General features: G+C 48.6%; 1 pseudogene; it reads right to left on the bottom strand.

Moving 5' to 3' along the window:
* Positions 1 to 1,434: 1,434 nt before the first annotated feature.
* On the bottom strand, positions 1,435 to 1,666 carry LOC141150976 (U2 spliceosomal RNA; annotated as a pseudogene).
* Positions 1,667 to 14,318: the final 12,652 nt, after the last annotated feature.

Here is a 14,318-nt window from a genome sequence, read left to right as displayed (position 1 = left end):
TAGCGCTTTGTCCTTATGTGTGCTGGGCCACGAAAGCTGTGGATGTGTGGATACAACTAATTTTATCTGAAAGGTCTTCACAACATAATTTTCTCAGGTATGCCGCCTCCCTGGTCAGTCACAGGTGGCGACGGTCTTCAAACCCAGTGGGATATGCTGGTTATATAATGAAGGACACTGCCGGTTCTATGCAACATGCAAGTTCCAACATGAGTGTTCGGCCTGTGGGTGGGTAAGTGGGGGCGCATTCTGCAGCCTGAAACAAAATTCCAGACTAGGAGCTTCCAGTACAGCAGAGAACTTCAGTGAAAAAAGGAGGTACTTCTGTATTGGCTAGCGCAGTACTCCGGAAGGGAAGAAGCAAAGGTTCTTCAGAAGGTGTTTTGTGAAGGCTTATGATACCTAATATTACATTTTCATCTTCTTCAATTTTCTGTTCAAATTTGAAATCGGTCCAAGATCAGCTTGCCACCTTTTGATAATTTGAAAGTTTCAACTTTAGGTTTAGTACTAGTGTTGAGCGAGCGTGCTCGTCACTGCTCGTCACTCGCTTGATCATCAGTGTGCTCGAGATGCTCGTTACTCGGCGAGTAGTTTTTGAATGCTCACGCGCAAGCTAGAGTCCCCGCCCCGCTTGTTTGACACTTATTAGACAGCCAATAAACATGCAGAGATTTCCTGACAGTCACTATCACGCCGTAGCCATGTTGGTAGTGGCAATACTGTGATTCGCTGGCCGCATAGCATCATCGGGTCTATATAAGACCCGGGACCCTATGTTTGGCACAGTGTACCAACGAAAAACGGAGGAGCAGGGAGAGAGACAGAGTTTTAGCTGTGTATAGGCAGAGATTAGACACCACTTTTATTTCTTTCAACTGCAACAACAGCCCTTATTAGAGTTCATTATAATCTATATTAATACTGCTGTTAGCAGCACTGAATGATAGATTGTGCCAAAGGGATAGTGTAGGACAGGATAGGGTTAATTGCACATCCTTTCTGCTTCTACTCATATCAATAGCCCTTCTCAGGGCTACTAATATTCTTTTTTCTCTTTATCATGCAAATTGTTGTGACCATGGAAATATTATATGCCATTTATACAGCTCCAGTTGTGCGTTAATAGCATTCAGGCAGACTTGGTTGGTTGTAATAGCATCGCTATATATTGCAAGCAGTGAAAAAAGTCCATCAGAGGTGTGCTAAATTTCCTGCAATACAAATCCTGCAAAGTTTTCTCAGCAGGGAAATACTATACGCTATTTATACTGTTCCAGTTGTGCGTTAAAAGCATACAGGCAGACTTGGTTGTTTGCAATAGCATCGCTATATAGTGCAATCAGTGAAAAGAGTCCATCTGATGTATGATAAATTTGCTACAATACAAATTCTGCAAAGTTTTCTCAGCAATGAAATATTATACACTATTTATACTGCTCCACTAGTAGTAGGCAGTAGGGAGCCTACAGACTGGGAAGCTGGGGGAACCGCTGCTCGTTTGTTCAATAATTAGTTACCCTCTCCCCCCCCCACCCTTCCCAGTCTTGAGGCGCGTGGGACATTAGGGGGAGAGGAGAATGTGTGAAAATAGGTGGACGTATAGATATTAAACTGATAAGAATTGATACTACACTAGATCTTAGCCAAAAGGCCGAGAAGCGATTACTTGAATTGGTTTTGGCCTATGGCTGCACCCTGGCCCCAAGAAGGCACCCATTGTAGGGATAAGGACAAAGACTTCCCATAGGAAGACATGTTGTTCATCAATAGACACCTTAAAACACACAACTATACTGCTTGTTGCACCTATTTTCACACATTCTCTCCTCCCCCACAATGTCCCACACGCCTCAAGACCGGGGGGTGGGAGAGAGGATAACTAATTAATGGACAAACGAGCAGCGGTTTACCCTGCTTCCCAGTCTGAAGGCTTCCTAGAGACTGAAGCTGGCTGCTGCAGCACTGCCAGATAGATGCCAGGAGCCCATTATGACACGTGCAATGTCTGTTCCATTCTTGCATTATTCCATTGTCCCATTGTTCCATTGCCCCCTAACAATGGGACAATGAAATAATGGAAGAATGAAACAGATATTGCACGTGTCATAATGGGCTCCCGGCTTTTATCTAGCTGTGCTGCAGCAGCCAGCTTCAGTCTGTAGGGAGCCTAGAGACTGGGAAGCAGGGGGGACTGCTGCTCGTTTGTTCAATAACTAGTTACCCTCTCTACCCCCCACCCTTCCCGGTCTTGAGGCGCGTGGGACATTAGGGGGGAGAGGAGAATGTGTGAAAATAGGTGGACTAGTGATGAGCGAGCATGCTCGCTACTGCTTGGTGCTCGACCTGAGCATCTCACTGCTCGAGATGCTCGGCGCTCGCTGAGTATTTCCGGGGTTGCTTGGCGGGACCTCTAGTCTCCTCCCTGCATGTTTGGCGCTCTTTACAGAGCAAATGAACATGCAGGGATTGCCTGCCACTCACTGGAATGCAGTAACCATGTTGGTTGTGGCATTACAGTGACTGGCTGGCCGCACAGTGTCATCAGGTCTATATCAGATCTGGCGCTGCTATGCTAGTCACAATCACTCCGGAATCAGACAGTGTAGGGAGAGGTGCTGCTGAGCTAGGGAGAAATTTGATTGTTTCTAGTTAGTGTAGGTCAGGGGTCTCAAACTCAGATGGGTATATGGGCCGCACACGGAAAAAATTTAATTTGAGGGGGGCCGCATTATTTGCATGACAAAGTGACATTTTTAGTGATACCAATTTATTTTCTATACGCCTTTTGAACTGGTCATCGTTCAGACATGGTCTCCCCTCCAGGTCCCCCATCTTGCAGACATGGTCTCCCCTCCAGGTCTCCCATCTTTCAGACATGGTCTCCCCACCAGGTCCCCCATCTTGCAGACATGGTCTCCACTCCAGGTCCCCCATATTGCAGACATGGTCTCCCCTCCAGATCCCCCATATTGCAGACATAGTCTCCCGTCCAGGTCCCCCATATTGCATACATGGTCTCCCCTCCAGGTCCCCCATATTGTAGACATGGTGTTCCCTCCAGGTCCCCATATTGCAGCATGGTCTCCCCTCCAGGTCCCCCATATTGCAGACATGGTCTCCCGTCCAGGTCCCCCATATTGCCGACATGGTCTCCCCTCCAGGTCCCCCATATTGCAGACATGGTCTCCCCTCCAGGTCCCCCATATTGCAGACATGGTCTCCCCTCCAGGTCCCCCATATTGCAGACATGGTCTCCTCTCCAGGTCTCCCATATTGCAGACATGGTCTCCCCTCCAGGTCCCCCATGTTGCAGACATGGTCTCCCCTCCAGGTCCCCATATTGCAGACATGGTCTGCCATCCAGGTCCCCCATATTGCAGACATTGTCTCCCATCCAGGTCCCCCATATTGCAGACATGGTCTCCCATCCAGGTCCCCCATATTGCAGACATGGTCCCCCATTCAGGTCCCCCATATTGCAGACATGGTCCCCCATATTGCAGACATGGTCTCCCCTCCAGGTCCCCCATATTGCAGACATGGTCTCCCCTCCAGGTCTCCCATATTGCAGACATGGTCTGCCATCCAGGTCCCCCATATTGCAGACATTGTCTCCCATCCAGGTCCCCCATATTGCAGACATGGTCTCCCATCCAGGTCCCCCATATTGCAGACATGGTCCCCCATTCAGGTCCCCCATATTGCAGACATGGTCCCCTATATTGCAGACATGGTCTCCCCTCCAGGTCCCCCATATTGGAGACATGGTCTCCCCTCCAGGTCTCCCATATTGCAGGCATGGTATCCCCTCCAGGTCCCCCATGTTGCAGACATGGTCTCCCCTCCAGGTCCCCCATATTGCAGACATGGTCTTCCTTCCAGGTCCCCATATTGCAGACATGGTCTGCCATCCAGGTCCCCCATATTGCAGACATGGTCTCCCATCCAGGTCCCCCATATTGCAGACATGGTCTCCCATCCAGGTCTCCCATATTGCAGACATGGTCCCCCATCCAGGTCCCCCATATTGTAGACATGGTCCCCCATATTGCAGACATGGTCCCCCATATTGTAGACATGGTCTCCCCTCCAGGTCCCCCATATTGCAGACATGGTCTCCCTTCCAGGTCCCCCATATTGCAGACATGGTCTCCCCTCCAGGTCCCCCATATTGCAGACATGGTCGTCCCTCCAGGTCCCGCATATTGCAGACATGGTCTCCCATCCAGGTCCCCCATATTGCAGACATGGTCTCCCATCCAGGTCCCCCATATTGCAGACATGGTCCCCCATATTGCAGACATGGTCCCCCATCCTGGTCCTTATCTTGCAGACATGTCCCCCATCCAGGTCCCCCCCATACTGCGCACAGGGTCCCCGCCCCCCCATACTGCGCACAGGGTTCCCTGTCCCCCCCCATACTGCGCACAGGGTCTCCGTCCCCCCATACTGCTCACAGGGTCCCCATCCCCCCCATACTGCGCACAGGGTCCCCATCCCCCCCATACTGCGCACAGGGTCCCCGCCCCCCCATACTGCGGACAGGGTCCCCACCCCCCCATACTGCGCACAGGGTCCCCGCCCCCCCATGCTGCGCACAGGGTCCCTGTCCCCCCCCATACTGCGCACAGGGTCCCCGTCCCCCCCATACTGCGCACAGGGTCCACATCCCCCCATACTGCATTCAGGGTCCCCGTCCCCCCATACTGCGCACAGTGCCCCGTCCCCCCATACTGCGCTCAGGGTCCCGTCCCCCCATACAGCGCACAGTGCCCCGTCCCCCCATACTGCGCTCAGGGTCCCCGTCCCCCCATACTGCACTCAGAGTCCCCGTCCCCCCCATACTGCGCTCAGGGTGCCCGTCCCCCATACTGCGTTCAGGGTCCCAGTCCCCCCATACTGCACTCAGGGTCGCCGTCCCCCCATACTGCGTTCAGGGACCCCGTCCCCCCATACAGCGCACAGTGCCCCATCCCCCATACTGAGCACAGGTCCCCTGTGCTGTATTTCACATGACAGAGGATAAAAAAGATTCTCACCTGTCCTCTGTGTCCTTTCTGCACCTGTGGCCCGCAGGCACAGACCCCATAACGATCACGGCTCTCTCCAGCAGCCGCCGACATTAGCGCTGTAGTGCAGTGTATTGCCGCACAGAGACCTGCTCTCTGCACAGCAATACCAGTGTCAGCCGCCGGCCTATCAGAGGTCAGCAGCTGACATCTGCGCATGGCAGTGACGTCATACGCCGCTACGCTGGGACGCAGATGTCAGGTGCTGGCCTCTGATAGGCCGGCGGCTGACACTGGTATTGCTGTGCAGAGAGCCGGTCTCTGCGCGGCAATACACTGCAAAACAGCGCTGATGTCGGCAGCTGCTGGAGAGAGCCGCGATCGTTACGGGGTCTATGTGCCTGCGGGCCGCAAGAAGCACCCGCAGGGGCCGCATGCGGCCCGCAGGCCGCGTGTTTGAGACCCCTGGTGTAGGTGTACCAAACTATATTAGAGACACATATCCATCTAAACAAACAGTCCTTCTGAGGACTAATCCATCTGCAGAGATATCAGGCAGGCAGGGTGTATAGGCAGGCAGGGTATATAGCAGACTGCAGTGCACATAGCACAAGAGGCTCCATTCCAGTTTTGTCTGCTGCCGCTGTTAGATATTTCTAGAAATAGGCCCAGGTCTCAGGGGCCAGGAATATTTTTTTTTGGATCTTAATCCTCATTATTTTCTTTAAAAAGCAATCCAGAGAACACCGTTGTTATGCGCCATTTGCTTGTTGACACTGCAGAATACAGCCAGGTCCTTTCCATATTACAGCGCTAAAAAACTGTGGTTTGTCCGTCACACGGATCACATATGATTGCGCTGAAAATACATCCATTTCTGGCATCCAACAAAAATTTGTTTCAGTGGGTCAGTGAAGCAATTGACACCAGTTTGCTGTTGAAAATAGTTACCTACAGGCCAGGTATCTACAACTGTGGTTTGTCCATCATACGGATCACATATACGTTTTCAGAAAATACAGCCATTTCTGTCCTCCATTAAAAATTTGTTTCAGTGTATCAGTGAAGCAATTGACACCAGTTTGCTGTTCAAAATAGTTACCTACAGGCCAGCTATTTAAAACTGTGTTTTCTCCGTCACACAGATCACATATACGTTTTCAGAAAATACTGCCATTTCTGGCCTCCATTCAATTTTTTTTTTTAGTATGTCAGTGAAGCAATTGACACCAGTTTGCTGTTCAAAATAGTTACCGTATATTCCGGCGTATAAGACGACCTGGTGTATAAGACGACCCCCCTACTTTCCTGTTAAAATATAGAGTTTAGGATATATTCACCGTATAAGACTACCCCTTTTCCAATGCATACCAAACACCGGTAAAAATAAAAAAAAAACAGATTTGAATTTAACATGGTCCTTTTTTAATTTAAATTCTTATGACATGCAGGTATATAGCAGGAAAACTGTCACTCATAAACATATTAAAATAGGGGGGAACCCACGTCATTTTTTGGGGGGGTCCCCCATTCTAATAGCTAGTAAAGGCTAGGTATTCAGCTGGGGGCTGATATTAGTAGCCTGGGAAGCTCCGTGGGTATTACCCCCTTCCCAGACTTCAAACATCTGCCCCAGCCGTCTGCTTAACCTCCGCTAGAGACTATAATGATGGGGGATCCCACGCCAATTTTCTTTTTAAAAAATCCTTTATTTTAACACTAAATGACAATTGAGGGGTTAATAAAGATGCAGTCCCTAAATTATTATTAATTTTGTAATTAATTTTTCCCAAAAATGTTGACGTGGGCTTCGCCATATTTTTGTGTCCAGCCAGGTACAGCAGGCAGGAACGGGCTGCCCCCAACCACCAGCTGCCTATTTGTACCTGGCCGGACACAACAATATAGGGAAGCCCTTTTTTTTTTAATTATTTCATGAAATAATTTAAAAAAAAAAGACGTGGGGCTTCGCCCTATTTTTGTGTCCAGCCAGGTACAACTAGGCAGCTAGGGGCTGGAATCTGCAGCGCAGGTAGGCCCAAGCTTTCTGCCCCCCCCCCGCTGCAAATTGCAGTCCGCAGCCACCCCAGAAAATGGCGCGTTCATAGAAGCGCCATCTTCTGGCGCTGTACCCAACTCATCCAGGGCCCTGGTGCGGTGGCTCACTGGGTAATAAAGGGGTTAGGGCCAGCATGGCATTATCAGCTGGCCCTAAGCCTGAAATTCATGGGGTCACGCCAATATTAGACATGACCGTCATGAATTTCTAGTAAAGTAATTAAAAAAAACACAACACCCAGAATAAAGTCCTTTAATTGAAATAAACACACAATTTTTTAATGTTCTAAATTAAACCATACTTACAGTCACGCCCATTCCAGCTGAAGCCAACGATCTCCTGCAATAAAAGTAAAATAATAAAGCAACCTCATCCTTACCTCTCCATGGTTCCCAGGACCGGTCCAGCTCTGCTACATTCACATGACAGGCTGCACCGCAGCAGAACGCTGCCGTTCAGCTTGCCATGCGGCAGACACTGAGAAGCGCAGGCATGCTTGTGCTCCTCAGTGTCTGACTGTGACGGCATCCAGATGAGTCGAGATCATGTCCAATGAACTCGGCTCACCTCATGCACGTCACTGACAGCGTGGGAAAATTCTCCTGCTCCCCGCATGCGCAGTAGAAGTTTCCCACGCTGTCAGTGACGGACGTCCAGGAGGTGAGCTGAGTTCATTGTCGGCTCATCTGGATGCCGTCACAGCGAGACACTGAGGAGCGCCAGCATGCCTGCGCTTCTCAGTGTCTGCGGGATGAAAGGCTGGATGGCAGCGTTCTGCTGCGGTCCCGCTTGTCATCTCAATGTAGCAGAGCTGAAGCTGTCCTGGGAACCATGGAGAGGTAAGGATGAGGTTGCTTTATTATTTTACTTTTATTGCAGGAGATCGTTGGCTTCAGCTGGAATGGGCGTGATGGTAAGTATGGTTTAATTTAGAACAATAAAGAATTGTGTGTTTATTTCAATTAAAGGACTTTTTTCTGGGTGTTTGTGTTTTCTTTTAACTTTGACTATGGGGTTAGTAATGGGGGCATCTTATAGACGCCTCTCCATTACTAACCTGGGCTTGATGTCAGCTGGCATTATAAGCTGACATCAACCCCAACCCTATTACCCCACTGCCACCGCTACAGGGCAGTGGGAAGAGCGAGGCTAAGTGCCAGAATTGGCGCATCCTATGGATGCACCATTTCTGGGGCGGCTGACGGCTGGTGTTTCTAGCCTGGGAGGGGGCCAATATTCATGGCACCCTTCCTGGGCTATTAATATCAGCCTCCAGCTGTCTGCCTAGCCTTTGCTAGCTATTAAAATAGGGGGGACCCCACGTCATTTTTTTGGGATCCCCCATTTTAATAGCTAGTAAAGGCTAGGTATTCAGCTGGGGGCTGATATTAGTAGCCTGGGAAGCTCCGTGGGTATTACCCCCTTCCCAGGCTTCAAACATCTGCCCCAGCCGTCTGCTTAACCTCCGCTAGAGACTAAAATTAAGGGGACCCCCACGCCAATTTTTTTTTAAATAAATCCGTTATTTTAACACTAGATGACAAGTACAGTAACCAGCACTGTCACTGTACTTCATATATATGTGACTGACATGTTTCTATCTATCTAATCTATGTGTGATGCTCTATCTTTCTGTTATAAATTGTCGGGTACAGATGCTGAATTGCCGGCCGGCTTTTTTAAAGAGACGGTGCATGAAAACACTAATATTTGTTTTAATAAATCCTTTACACTAAATGACAAGTACAGTAAGCAATACTGTCACTGTACTTCATATATATGTGACTGACATGTTTCTATCTATCTAATCTATGTGTGATGCTCTATTCTTTCTATTCTAAATTGTCGGGTGCCGGCTTATGCCGCTGCTGAATTGCCGGCTTTTCATATATTGTCACAGAAGTGATGCGAACTTCCCTGCTCCGGACACAGCGCAGCGCTTCTGTGACAAGTGAAAGCTGTCGGCACAGAAGCCCTGCGCTGTGTCCGGAGCTGGGAATATGCAGCGATGTGTCAGTTTCAGCACAGAAGCGCTGACTGTCTGGACCTACCGCCGCCGTATTTTAACTCCCTCCACCTTATATTAACTCCGACATGACAGGGATACGGCCACGGCAGCTTATTAACACCCCCAGAGTATCCCCGCATGTCAATTTCTGAAAGTTCAAAAGCATTACCGGCGTATAAGACGACCCCAGACTAGACAGAAGATTTTTCAGTCTTCAAAAGTCGTCTTATACGCCGGAATATACGGTACCTACAGGCCAAGTATTTAAAACTGTGGCTTCTCTTTCACCCGTATCACATATAAGGTCGCTCCAAATTTAGTCATTTGTAGTGAGCGTGGAAGATATTGTCCTCCATTTAAAATGGGCAAGGGATGGGGAACTGGACGTGATGGTGATGGTGTATACAGAGGCCGAGGCTGTGGGCAAGCTGAAATTGTGCCACAACAAACATCCACATCTTCTCAGTCAACCTTCCTGTCCCAATTAATAGGGGACCACAGAACACCACTATTGAACACAGAGCAGTGTGAAAAGGTTATTGTTTGGATAGCAGATAATGCTTCCAGTCACTTAGTCACCACCACCTTGTCTTCCACCCAGTCAAGTCTCAGTAGCTGTGAGTCTGGACTGCATATTCCTCACCCTGAACCTCCTTTCTCCCACCATGCCGACTGCCCGGAGACAACTGATCCCTCACTTGGACACTTCGAAGAGCTGTTCACTTTTCCATCTATAGATTCGGGCCTCTCGCCCAGTCCACTTGAAGCGGGGCAAGAGGAGATCGCATATAGCGATGCCCAAATATTTATGCAGCCATGGTCACACGAAAGCGACGGTGGGAAAGTGTCACAAGAGGCGGACAATGATGAGACACAATTGCCAGAAAGTCAGGAGGAGGACCGGAGTGCGGAAGTGGAAGACGAGGTGGTGGATGATATAGTAACTGACCCAACCTGGCAGGAGGACATGCAGAGCGAGGAGAGCAGCACACAGGGGGAGGGAGCAGAGCACCCCAACAGGCAGGAAGAATCAGTTCCCCATAACACCAACACGAAGGAAGTTGCCAGTACAACTGTTAGGTCTTCCCGAGTCTGGTTGTTTTTTAAAGACTCTGCTGATAACCCCAAAAAGGCCATTTGCACCACCTGCCAGGCCAGCATCAGCAGGGGTGGCAAAACGACCCGCCTGACTACCACCAGCATGTCCCAGCGCAGCTTTCAGTTGTCCATACCCCAGTCCTTGGAACGCAAGCGCAAATACGCAGCCAACGCCCCACTGGCCACACTACTAAATTCCCACATTTCGCGACTGCTTGCACTAGAAATGTTGCCTTTTAGTCTCATGGAGACGGAAGCATTCCACAACCTGATGGCGGTGGCCGTTCCTCGGTCTCCAGCCGCCATTAATTTTCCCGTGTGCCATCCCCGCATTACACAAGCACGTGTCCCAAAACATTAGCCGTGCCCTCAACAATGCAGTTACGGGGAAAGTCCACCTAACCACGGATACCTGGACAAGTGCTTGTGGGCAGGGACAGTACATCTCGCTGACGGCACACTGGGTTAACACAGTGGAAGCCGGGACCCAGTCGGGCCTTGTGATGGAGCATGTCCTCTCGCGCCAAGGATCGCAGGCCCTAGGTCAATCAGGGTTGCCCCCACAGTCTACAGCTCCTGCACCTCATCCTCCTCAGCCTCCTCCTCCTCTTCAGCCTCCATCTCCAAAATGACCACATCAGTCACAAGCTGGAAGCATTGCAGCACTGCCTCGGCCAAGTGGCAACAGGCTGTGTTGAAGCTCATATGCTTAGGTGACAAACCACACAATGCTGAAGAGTTGTGGACAGCTTTGAAAGAGCAGGCAGATCTGTGGCTCACACCGCTGAACCTACAGCAAGGCATGGTCATGTGTGACAATGGCCGGAACCTGGTGGCGGCTCTGAGGCGAGGCGAGCTCACACACGTACCATACCTGGCCCATGTACTTAACCTCGTGATTCAGCGATTTCTCAAATCCTACCCGGAGCTGCCGGATCTGCTTGTCAAAGTACGCCGCCTGTGTGCCCATTTTAGAAAGTCAGCTACAGCTTCCGCCGCCCTTGCCATGCTTCTGCAGCATTTGCAGCTTCCGGCTCACAGACTGGTGTGTGATGTCCCCATGCGTTGGAACTCTACACTGCAGATCTTGGGAATGATTTGTGAGCAGAAGAGAGCAGTTGTTGAGTACCAGCATCAACAAGGCTGTCGGTATTCCGTTCAGACTCCACACATAAGACCTCAAGAGTGGACATGGATGTCAGACATATGTACTATCCTCCAAAACTTTGAGGACTCCACCAAGATGGGGAGCGGCGATGATGCCATAATTAGCATCACCATCCCGCTTTTCTCTCTTCTGAAATACTCTCTGCTCATAATCAAAGAGGATGCATTGCAGGCGGAGCACGATGAGATGGAGCAAGGAACCATACAGGGTGATTACACACAGCCCAGCCTCATCTCATCACAACGTGGATTGGGTGACAATGAGGAAGAAGAGGAGGAAGGACAGGAGGTAGTTTCATGCGCTATAGACGGTACTACCTGCACAACTGTCATACCGTCAGTTTAGCGTGGATGGCCTGAGGAGAGCATGGTCACTCGTCCTCTTGGTGAAGTCACGGAAGTCTTGCCTGTTAGTAGTCTGGCACGCATGGCTGAGTTTATGTTACGCTGCCTTTCCCATGACCCTCGCGTTCTCAAAATTTTGGGTGACAGTCATTGCTGGTTGGTGACATTTCTAGACCCACGCTACAAGGAGAACTTTATATCTCTTATTCCTGAGGCGGACTGGTCCACAAAAATGGGGCAATACTAGAAGGCCCTTGTTGCGGAGCTATTAAAAAAATTCCCATCTGAAAATGCTGACGGCAGAGGTCATAGTTCGTTGGACAACCAAGGACTACAGGCGAGAGAGACACAACTCCAATCCTGCAGAGGCTGGGGAACACTGTTGTTCTGGGAGAGTTTTCTCAGCCCCTCCCATCGCACAAGCCCTGAGGCGCGGGGTACTCTCACAAGGAGTGCAAAGTTTGGGAAGATGCTTAGGGAGTACCTTGCCGACCGTACCAACATCCTCCGTGATTCCTCTGTGCCTTATAATTATTGAGCATCCAAGCTGGATACGTGGAATGAACTGGCTCTCTATGCCTTGGAGGTCCTGGCCTGCCCTGCCGCCAGCGTTTTATAAGAGCGGGTTTTTAGTGCCGCTGGTGGAATTATAACTGATAAGCGCATCCGCCTGTCAACTGAAAATGCTGACAGGCTGACTCTTATAAAAATGAACACGGTCTGGATTGGGCCAGACTTCTCAACACCACCGAATGATAGCAGCGTAATATAAACCCAAATCCAGTGTCTTTTTTTGGGAGGTGTATTCCCATAAACCTTTTCACACCCACACATGGGTATACGCTTCCTGATTTTAGCTATTTGCTTTTGTCCTCTTCCTTCTCCTCATCCTCATCCTCCACCGCCATATCACCAGGGTGACTGTGGTCTGTATTGCAACATCCACATAATTTTTTTAAAGGGTGTTTATGATGCCGTAAAAAGAAATTTTATACCCCCCAGGGGTAAATATTTGTCAGCCCATACACTTACTGCATGGGCATTACAAATATAGGAGACCCGCTCCTTTCTAATGAGAACATTTTTTATGACGCCCTCTAAGTCTCTTCCAAGGGGCATTGGAGTGCCTCCCAATTTTTGGCAGCTTTTGCATTCACTGCATAGGCCAACACTATGGGAGACCCTCTCCTTTCTAATGGGAATTTGTCGTTACTGTGGCCCTGCTCTATATGTCTTTAAATTGTTAGTGGGGCTATATTTATTATGCAACTTTGCTTTACATTTATATGGAGTTGGGACCCGGTCCTATTTGTCTACCCTTTTATATGCATTACTTCAACTTTGATATACAGTAAGGTTTTTAATATAGACAGTATAGGTACCGTCCCAATTTAGGGTCACCTTGCCGCTGGTGGGACGGCTTGTATACTTTTTTTGATCAAAAATAGTTCACTAAGTACCCTATATTTATTATGCAACTTTGCTTTACATTTATATATAATGATGGTAGGGTATGAGATATATTTTTGTCTTTTGTAGGTTTTGCTTCTTTTTGCTAGTGTGAACATGCTCCTATTTCTTGCATGTCTACCATCTTAGACCTCAGTTCACATTGCTTGATTTTTTGTCTTGTTTGCATTCTGTGCAATTTAAGGGTGTGGCATCCCCTTTGTTGAGCTGATTAGTATATATGTAGCTTACCACGGGCCTGGGTGGTCTGGAGTTGGGACCCGGTCCTATTTGTCTACCCTTTTATATGCATTACTTCAACTTTGATATACAGTAAGGTTTTTAATATAGACAGTATAGGTACCGTCCCAATTTAGGGTCACCTTGCCGCTGGTGGGACGGCTTGTATACTTTTTTTGATCAAAAATAGTTCACTAAGTACCCTATATTTATTATGCAACTTTGCTTTACATTTATATATAATGATGGTAGGGTATGAGATATATTTTTGTCTTTTGTAGGTTTTGCTTCTTTTTGCTAGTGTGAACATGCTCCTATTTCTTGCATGTCTACCATCTTAGACCTCAGTTCACATTGCTTGGTTTTTTGTCTTGTTTGCATTCTGTGCAATTTAAGGGTGTGGCATCCCCTTTGTTGAGCTGATTAGTATATATGTAGCTTACCACGGGCCTGGGTGGTCTGGAGTTGGGACCCGGTCCTATTTGTCTACCCTTTTATATGCATTACTTCAACTTTGATATACAGTAAGGTTTTTAATATAGACAGTATAGGTACCGTCCCAATTTAGGGTCACCTTGCCGCTGGTGGGACGGCTTGTATACTTTTTTTGATCAAAAATAGTTCACTAAGTACCCTATATTTATTATGCAACTTTGCTTTACATTTATATATAATGATGGTAGGGTATGAGATATATTTTTGTCTTTTGTAGGTTTTGCTTCTTTTTGCTAGTGTGAACATGCTCCTATTTCTTGCATGTCTACCATCTTAGACCTCAGTTCACATTGCTTGGTTTTTTGTCTTGTTTGCATTCTGTGCAATTTAAGGGTGTGGCATCCCCTTTGTTGAGCTGATTAGTATATATGTAGCTTACCACGGGCCTGGGTGGTCTGGAGTTGGGACCCGGTCCTATTTGTCTACCCTTTTATATGCATTACTT

Source organism: Phyllobates terribilis, unplaced genomic scaffold (assembly GCF_046119375.1).
Source record: "Phyllobates terribilis strain yellow unplaced genomic scaffold, ASM4611937v1 Scaffold_5__5_contigs__length_657084704, whole genome shotgun sequence".
NCBI classification, from domain to species: Eukaryota; Metazoa; Chordata; class Amphibia; order Anura; family Dendrobatidae; genus Phyllobates; species Phyllobates terribilis.
The sequence above is the reverse complement of the archived record's forward strand: the minus strand, read 5'-3'. Positions and strand labels throughout refer to the sequence as shown.